This window comes from Cynocephalus volans, chromosome 1 (assembly GCF_027409185.1).
Source record: "Cynocephalus volans isolate mCynVol1 chromosome 1, mCynVol1.pri, whole genome shotgun sequence".
NCBI classification, from domain to species: domain Eukaryota; kingdom Metazoa; phylum Chordata; class Mammalia; order Dermoptera; family Cynocephalidae; genus Cynocephalus; species Cynocephalus volans.
Genome location: NC_084460.1, coordinates 233,601,440 through 233,611,295, shown reverse-complemented (window position 1 = coordinate 233,611,295; position 9,856 = coordinate 233,601,440).

Genomic DNA, 9,856 nt, shown 5'->3' with positions numbered 1-9,856 from the left:
CTGAGGATAGCAAAATTAAACATCACTTTTACCTTTAAATTTCAAGGTAGTTGTTAAGAACTGTAACTAAATTACCAAAATAAAAAATCTTGGAGGAATAATGAATATTGACTACAAACTGAATTGATTATCATATATTCTATCTGATGATTTGAGAGGCCATTTCTCATTATACACTATAATTCAGTGAAAAACAGCACATACAAAAGGAGAACTTAAAAATGAGTTGTCAATATAATGTACCATGGTAGAAATGACTAATAATTAAAACATGCCTCAAGGGCTAAGGAACGTATTTTCCTCCCTTTTTTTCTCTTTTAAAGAATACCACAAGGGAGGGGTATTTTGGTTAAAAAAAAGAAAGAAAAAAATCAATTAAAATGGCCAACAGACAGATGAAAAATGCTTAACATCACTGATCATCAAGGAAATACAAATCAAAACCATACTGAGATATCATCTCATTCCAGTTAGACTGGACATTATCAAAAAGACAGAGAATAACAAATGCTGGAGAGGATGTGGAGAAAGGGGAACACTCTTGCACTTTGTTCGTGGGACTGCAAATTTGTGTATCCATTATAGAAAATGGTATGGAGGTTCCTCAAACAACTACAAATAGAACTGCGATATGATCCAGCAATTCCACTGCTGGGTATATACCCAAGGGAATGGAAATCATCATGTCAAAGGGAAACCTGTATCCCCTTGTTTATCACAGCTCTATTTATAATAGCCAAGAGTTAGAACCAACCTAAATGTCCATTGTTGGACAACTGGATGAAGAAAATGTGGTATATACACACAATAGAATGCTACTCTGCCACTAAAAAGAATGAAATACTGCATTTGTACCAACATGGATGAACTTAGAGAAAATCATGCTAAGTGAAATAAGCCAAGCACAGAAAGAGAAGTACCACATGTCCTCATTCATAAGTGGGAGCTGAAAAATAAACAAATAAATTTTAGAAAAAGAAAAAAGAAAGATACAACAATCACAATAATACATTGAACTTTCAAAAGGAGAGAACAGAACCGAAGTTACTAGATGTTACCAGAGGAAAGGGGAGAAGTGTTAAGAGAGGAACTGGTAAAGGGCCACAAAAAAACAATTACATTATATAATGTTGAATACACTAATTATCCTGATTAAAGCATCACATATTGCACACAGGTATTGACATTCGGCTTTGTACCACACAGATATGTACAATCAACTATGTTACAATAAAAAATAAATTTTAAAATTAAAGTGAAGCCAAAAAAAAAAATAAAGCCAAATAAATGATGCTTACAGGAGTTTCCTGTTTTTGAAATTTGAACCATATTATAATGCTGTTTCCCGTATTTCCTTGCCTAAATAGAATTTTGCTTCAGGCAAATTTTTATCTGAATATCTGTGTATAAAAACCAGGGACTTTTATCAATTTGTTTCTCATTAGCTACTTGATGTTAACAAGGCACTTAAATGGAACTGATGCTATCGTTTGAGCAATGGCGTGTCCCAACTTATCAGTTAGTTGCTTGCAGCACACATACAACTCATTTGAGTCATGGCTAAATGCAATTACCCGGCTCAGAGCTGATACACAGAGCACTCCTTATTTAAGGCAATCATCTCTGAATTGGTTAACCTTTAATCGCTTATAAAAAAAAATAAGGCAGAAAACAAAGATGCTACCTAATGTGTAGGTCTCCCAAAATAAACTTGCTTAAAAGTTCATTTGTTAATTAGGCATCTGGAACTTGGAACACATTTTCATGAAGGAAAATAAGTTTTAGGTGATGGTTAGGTTTTTATCACAGAGCTAAAGTTTGGTAATGATGAACATGAAGAGATAATTGTGGCAAAATGGTAATTAAATAAAACATAAATTCAATAAAATAGTATAGAAAAATAAATGCTTTATATATATCCTGAGTTAAATATAAAGAGAATTAAATTGAGAATGACAAAATGTGGATTCTCATCTTTGTTCCACTGACTACCTCTTTGACCTTGAGCCAATTGCCAGTGGGCCATATTTGACAGACAGATGAGAATGTATACTTTCTTTTAAATTTTTTAGAATTAGCTTTGGCTTGCTCCTTTGATATCTTGCTCAGTACCTCAAAAACACCAGGAAATAATTTAAACTTAATTCAAATTCTTTGATGAGCTGCATTTTCCATGTTTAGTTTGTATAAGTTCAACAAATATTTATTGAGGATCTTCTGTACTGGATACTATGTTTGGCCAAAATATTTTAAAAGATACTTCATAAGAGAAGATATATGATGCTCAATATTATAAGTCATCAGCAATATGCAAATTAAAATGAGATATCACTCATTTCATCACTAGATTGTCTAATATTTTAAAGCTGTCAATATCAAATACTGGGAAGGATGTGGAACAGCCGGATTGTTAGTGGGAGAGTAAAATGGTGCAGTAATTTATAAAGCTCAAAATATGTTTACTATTGTACTAGTCCATTTTATTTATTTATTTATTTATTTTTTTTTTTTCTTTTTTTTTTGTGACCGGCACTCAGCCAGTGAGTGCACCGGCCATTCCTATGTAGGATCCGAACCTGCGGCCGCTGGGAGCGTCGCCGCGCTCCCAGCGCCGCACCCTCCCGAGTGTGCCACAGGCTCGGCCCGTGTACTAGTCCATTTTATGTTGCTATAAAAGAATACCTGAGACTGGGTGATTTATAGAGAACAGAACTTTATTTGGCTCACAGTTCTGGGACAGCTGCATCTGGCATGGGCCTCAGGCTGCTTCTACTCTTGATGGAAAGTAGCAGCCAGCGGGTGCAAGCAGATCACATGGTGAGAGGAAGCAAGAGAGAGGAAGGGGGAGGTGCCAGGGTCCTATAAACAACCAGCTCTCGTGGGAACAAGAACTCACTCACAACCCCTAACCCCAAGGAGAGCATTAATCCATTCATGAGGGATCCACGCCCATGACTCAAACAGTTCCCAACACTGCCACATTGGGGAGCAGATTTCTACATGAGTTTTGGGGGACAACACATCCAAACTCTATCAACTACATGACCCAAATAATACCACTAAGTATTTGCCAAGAGAAAATAATTATCCACACAAAGACTTGTGCGTGAATGTTCACAGCAGCTTTATTCATCACAGCTGAAAAGTGGAAACAACTAAAATAGATAAGTAAATTGATAAGCAAATTGTAGTATATCAATTTAATGGCTGTTCAACAATGCAAATGAATGAACTAATGATACACTCATTGACACGGATGAATCTGTTCATTATTCCAAATTAATGAAGGCAGAAACAAATGAGGGAACACCTTGGAGTGATGGAAATGGTCTATATCCTGATTAGTGAGATGGTTACAAGCATGCATATCTTTTTCACAATTCATAGAATGTACACTTAAAATGTGCACAGCCAGATTTCCAGGAGCTTCTGAGGGATTAAACAGCCTTTGGGGTAAAATGATGGGATAGGGAGCTGAGAAACCACCAGTGATGTTAGAGGGGTTTTCACAACCCATGAGATCAATTCACGAGAGAAAGTGAAAGGTTTCATCTTTTAAGAAGAAACCTGTTTACAATGACACCAGTCACTTATGAACTTGAAAGAGAAGCCTTTTCCAGACTTTCAAATGCTAGAGCTGCCAAAATCTGAGTTTGGCAAAAACGAGGAAGGCGGCCGGGTGGAGGAAGAGAGAAGAGGCCAACCAGTCCCCCCACTGCCTCCCAGACCACAGGTTCCCACCTGCTTCCCTGCAAAGCTTTAGTTACTGAATTGAGACCTTATGAATCTATTACCTAACTGTCATAGGGGACTGTTAGAAATACCATTCAGTAGCAGGGGGACATTTTTCCACTGAATAAACTTTAAGGAGAGAAGTGAGAGACAAAAAAATTAAGCTGTGTTTTAATTGCAGTATGTTTACCATGCCAACTCAACTTCCAGACAAACGAGGTAACACCATCCCCACCTTCCTTCCCTCTGCTTCCAATCAGATTGCCTAAAAACATCTTGAAGCTCCCACCACCTCAGTCAGTCAGTTATGACTGGAAACAGAGTCATTTTTTTTTTTTTTTTTGTCTTTTTCGTGACCGGCACTCAGCCAGTGAGTGCACCGGCCATTCCTATATAGGATCCGAACCCGCGGCGGGAGCGTCGCTGCGCTCCCAGCGCCGCACTCTCCCAAGTGCGCCACGGGCTCGGCCCAACAGAGTCATGTTGTAATGATGCAGATGCTGGTTCTCCTTTTTCTTTGAAGTGTGTGTGGGTAGGGCTAGGTGTTAAAAATTAATATGTTGAGGAAGGAGTCTTGAGAAATGCAGATAGAAGCTGTGCAGATGTTAAGCTGAGCAGTGGTCAATAGCGTTGAGAAGAGTTAGCCTTTTCGTGTTCCACTGTGCACAGTGAGAAGCACCTAATTCTGACAGGAAATAGTAGAGACTCCATCCAAAATGGAATCTAGTCTCTGGGAAGAAAGAGAAAGAAAGAATAGATTGAAAATTGGCAAAGGGAAGGGGTAAAAAAGGAGAAGAGTGAAGTAAATAAAGGGAATTCCTAGATTCATGCCCAAGGTAGACCCTGGGCTGGCTGCTGATGGGATGACAAAGTTTTTAAATGTCTGTGCCATCCTCTGGACCCAAAACGCAACCTTCCAGAGATACTGTGTAGCCCAGCGGACCACTCAGAAGATCCGAGCTCACCACAGTATTAATCCTAGGACCTGGACTTCCTGCTTCTTGAAGGACCAGATCATGGGATCTTACAAATGAATTATGGATCATTCAACTACTAAAGACCATGTTTCTCTTACTGTGAATATTTTTATCACTGAAATCACATAAGGAGTTAAACTGCCTCCTTAGAATCTTATCATCCGACACATCACACGAAAAAGATGTCAGTAGCTTACCAGAAAAATGACTAGAGATAATTTGAGCCAACATAGAACCTATCACAGACAGATAATGGAATAATAATGATTTCAGAATTTGTTGTGGAATAAAAAATCATTTCAAAAGAAATTTTTGAAATTTTTTTCTAACTAGAGCACAGAAAAATGTACAATAAAAAAAAAAAAAAAACCCACCATGTAGTAGTTTTTCCCTCTAACAGAATCAGAGAAGTATGGAGCCCTAATAGCAACTAACTATTTAAGTCAAAGGGGAAAAGTGTACATGATTTATTTTCACTCCCCCTCACATTTAAAGTGTGTTTGTGTGTGTGTGTGTGTGTGTGTGTGTGTGTGTGTGTGTGTGTGCATTATACTTATTAGATTGCTCTTATTTTTCCCCCAAAGGTACCCAACAGTAAAATTTACAGGCTTTTTAGGAAGACACATTTCATACCAAAAAGTTACCTGATTTTTACAATTACATTTTAAAACACACACACACACAACACACTTTCCTCTTATGGTTTACTTTGTTTTTGCTACTGTTCAACATTCCCCAGTCTTTAAGTTCATGGCTTCTTCCCTCTAGATAATCTACATTTTATGTGCAATATGTTTTACATTATTTAATTGGCATTTCTTTCTGTCATTGTAGGGGGGACATTTAAGGCCAGGCCAACATCAGGCATAAAAAGATTCAGTAAGAGATCTGCTATCCTGTGCTTCCTACCACATCTGGGTCGGCCCGTGCAAAGCAATGTCATGGGAACATGGCTACTGACTGGGTTATTTCTTTCCTAGCTCTAAGGGAAATGCAGGTCCTTCTGGATATCGAGTTGAAGAGGTAGTAGTATTTATAAAAAATCTAAATGGAATCTTACTATTCTTGCCCGTACTATTTTAAAACTTTTTTTTAAGATCAGGCTGAGTTGCTGGCTGTGAGACAAGTGGTCACTTTTTACTGACATTTTTCAGAAAACATCTTCAAGTCTCATACTAGTAGGAAATGGGTTGCAATAGCTATGAGAAAGGAACACAGCTAAGAAAGAAAAATTAGAGCAAAATAAACTAAAATTCAATGCCTTAAGATAAAAAAAAAGCTAGAAATGCTAAAAGAATCAAGGAAAACAAACACCTTGCTAGATTGTTGTTTTTACCTCATTTTCCCACATGGCTTTCTATATAAAGAAATCAGCCACTAATATGAATGAAACCACTTATTACGACATATTATTTTTAACTCATGAAACACTCATAATGCTTCATGTCTTAAAAAAATTTTTACATCTTTGCACTTTTGCTACTTTTTGTCTACTGATAGACCCATGGTACCTCCACAGTTAATAGAAGGAAAGTATATAATAGAAGGCAATATTATAAACTGAAAAGTAATGAGAAATAATAATAAAACTAATCAGAACATACCTGTATGTAGTTCTAAACACTCCTTTCTCTTTATTACTTTATTTACCCCAATAATTCATGTTTCTGCCATGTTCCCAATATCAGGAATCGCCATACCCTCCCCTTACCTTACTTTCAATAATCAAGGCAAATTCAATCCTACCTAGCATCATGGAATTGAGTAATTACATGTTAGGAAGGAAACTCAAAACTGTCTTGTGTATCCATTTATACCAGTCATGGTGCGTGCCACCACCCAGTCCCACCTTTAGCTCAAACTGTTTTCCTCATCTCTTCTCCACACTGTTTTGCAGAGAAACCACAGTAGCTGGTCCAACGGTCCGGCCATTGAATGGATGAGGGATTGGTAGCCCAAGGAGTGCTCATACCCAAGCTGAGGGAGGTCATTAGACTGAGACATCTCTAGCACCCTAAGTTCCATAAGCAAACCTATAGTGGGGAGCCTCCTCGGAGAAGGTGTGCTCAAAAAAGCTGTGCTCAACACAGGTGAAGGTATTTAGCTAAGCCTATCAGGCTCACTTCCTTTGAAATTTGCCTGGGAGAATTGAGCACCTAGCTGGTCAGTTGCAAAATAATGGAGTAGACCTATGGAGAAAAGCCAAGATTCCATCAGTAAAAGATCATGCTGGCCATAATAGACAGAAAAAGGAAACATGCAGGGATACCTGAAACCTTAAATTTCATCTTTGATAGAATAAATTTTATGTTTCCAGTCTTCTATCAAATGTCCCTGTCCACCCATCCCAGCCTCTTACGATCACTTCTTCCTCTAAATTGCTCAAGCAAATACATCTATTTCACTTATTTGGTACATCACTTACACTATCTAATCAAGTTAGTCATCCTTTAATGAGCATTGGCTCCAAAACATAGAGCTGACATATACTGTTTTCAGAACCTATAGAATGTCATACACAAAATCTTTATTGGTAACTAGTAATGATCAAAAATGAAAAATTTAAGCATATCTAGTGGATTCTACACTGTTTTTCTAGTTAACACCTGTGAGCTTCCAGATATGTGACTGCAGTGGACTAATGAATGGAGCCTAGTATACATTCTTACAGAGCATGAGTGGGTAATCCTCTTGAAATGTGAGTAGATAATGTACACTATCAACTGTTAATCTTCTGAGTGTCCTTAGCAACTTTTTTATATGTTTCTCGTAAACATTTCTAAGTTAGACAGTGCCTGTCACAAGTAGTTGAAAAGGGCCATTTGACTCGAGCCTTCAATGCTTAAAGATTTAGACCTTAACTCTAAATGAAGTTATACCTACAGCTACAAGATACTCTAAAATTAAAATATCATAATGAATTTTAAATTCATGTCTCATTATCCCACCACTCCATCTTTATGCATTCTAAATATTTTAACATACCTTCTCACTATTGTATGAATAACAGAAGTTTTCTCATTTGTAGAATGGGGATTCTTAACGCAGAAAATTATCATATTATTGTAGATATGAGATTATTCATAAAAAAATAGTACAATGCCTGGCAAATAGTAGCTTATGCTCCTCCTTCTCTTCCTGCTCTTCCTCTTCCTCCTCCATAAATCAACATTAAAAAGAATCACAATAATATGTTGAACTTTCAAAAGGAGAGAACAGAACTGAGCTTACCAGACATGGGAAAGCGGGGATTAGTGAGAAATTGGTAAAGGGCCACAAAAAATGATCACATTGTGTAATGCTGACTATACTAATTATCCTAATTTGAGCATCACACATTGCACACAAGTACTGATATTCAAAGTAGTACCCCTCAGATATGTACAATCAGTTATGTTTCAATTCAAAAATATTAATATAAATACTTTTTTTTGTAGTTTTGTTACATTATTATATCATGATGTCTGTCTAATTTTACTGAAACAAATTGCACGTCATTCCTCCCTTGATATCTTCTCTCTAATACGGGTAAACAAATGTTGAATTACTATAAAAGTTATGAAGTAATCAATTAAAAAATGAAGAATGAAAAAAGAAAAAAAAAGAATGATATTGCACTCTATATTTGGGGGTTAAAATCAAAGTATTAATGTGTTAAATGGAAACATCTAAACATGTATCACAATTTTGTGTCATCCTTTTCTAAAATTTATACTTTTTAATATCCTGTTTTCGTTAGAAAGTGGAGATAAGCCAGACCTGTCTCAGTCTCTCGGAGGCCCTAGAGGCAAATGAGCAGCATAATTCCATTACTCAAGTGTTCTCCTGATGGTCCTATCACTGTTCACATTAAACTTATTGTCACTTAACAACAAAACTTTTTACTAGCTAATTCCTCTTGAGTGTTTCTTCCATTTGGTATGTTTTTAATGAGCAGCAGTAATTGTGTGAATCACTGTGCTTGGTTCAGTGGGGTTAAAAAAAAAAAAACAACAACCAAAAACACCATAAAAGTGATCTTTTCCCTCAAGGAGCTTACCATTCCCACAGACATGACTACGCTTACCTATAACATGCAGTAAAAGATTAGACATTGTGTACTAGTAGTGAACGAAATTATCCAAGACCAGAAAGAAGGAGACGTAAGTCAGATGCGAAGGTTTAGGAAGTTTGCCAGCCCCTTATTTCTACACTGTAGGCAATTTTGGCTCTAGTCACAAAGTTCTTTTTGATCCCTTTGCTCCCACTTCCTGATTTTAGCCCCACTTGCCATTCTTTGTGACAAAGAGTATTTCTGGAAAACACTGTGTATGAAAAGGCAATGCTCTAGCTGGAAGTGGATGCACAGTCACACTTGTCCCTAACATTTCCACTACCAAGGTTCCACCCCACTCTCTGCTCCAGTTTTGCAAGTTCTTTAGTTGACATTATTGATAGTACTATCTTGCTGAGTCTGGTCCTCCTAGCCAGCCCATCCTAAGGCTTTATAATATCCTTTCTCCCAGTCTAATTCAACTGATACAGGGCTAAAATACTGCAAATGGAACTTTATTAAAACAGAAGGAGAAAAAAGATCAAATAGGCAAGTGAGCTCTTACTTATTCTAGTGTGATCTTTATAGATTACCTTGACTAAAAGATACTCGAGGGTGTACAGTACCCAATTTCATTTCTTCATCCCTGTCACTTTGGGTGTGTCAGGCATATTTATGAATGAGTGATAAAAGCTGGTACTCTCTGAAGATAAATCTCAGTTTTCCCACCTACTGTCTTGGGTAATGTTATTCACATTATAGAGGGCATGAAATGACTGAGATGTAACATCCACTCACCAGCTGCGGAAGCCTGGGAAATGGTTTGTGATCTCACAAAGAAAATACTATGAGTTGAAAACAAGAAAGATCAAATCAATTTGGACTCCCAGTAAAAAGACTTCTTTCCACACTTTTGAAAATGACATTCTCCATCGTATATGCAGAGATTACAGGCAGTGGAGTGGGAGAAACTGAGAGCATACTCAAGTCAGAATCAGAAATGCAATTTGCTGGGTCAGTTCTTGAGTTAATGATCAAAGACTAAACATTCCCTGAAGATCCCAAAGCAAGACCTGGACAGCTATGCTGACTACACACCTAAGGATCTAAAGAT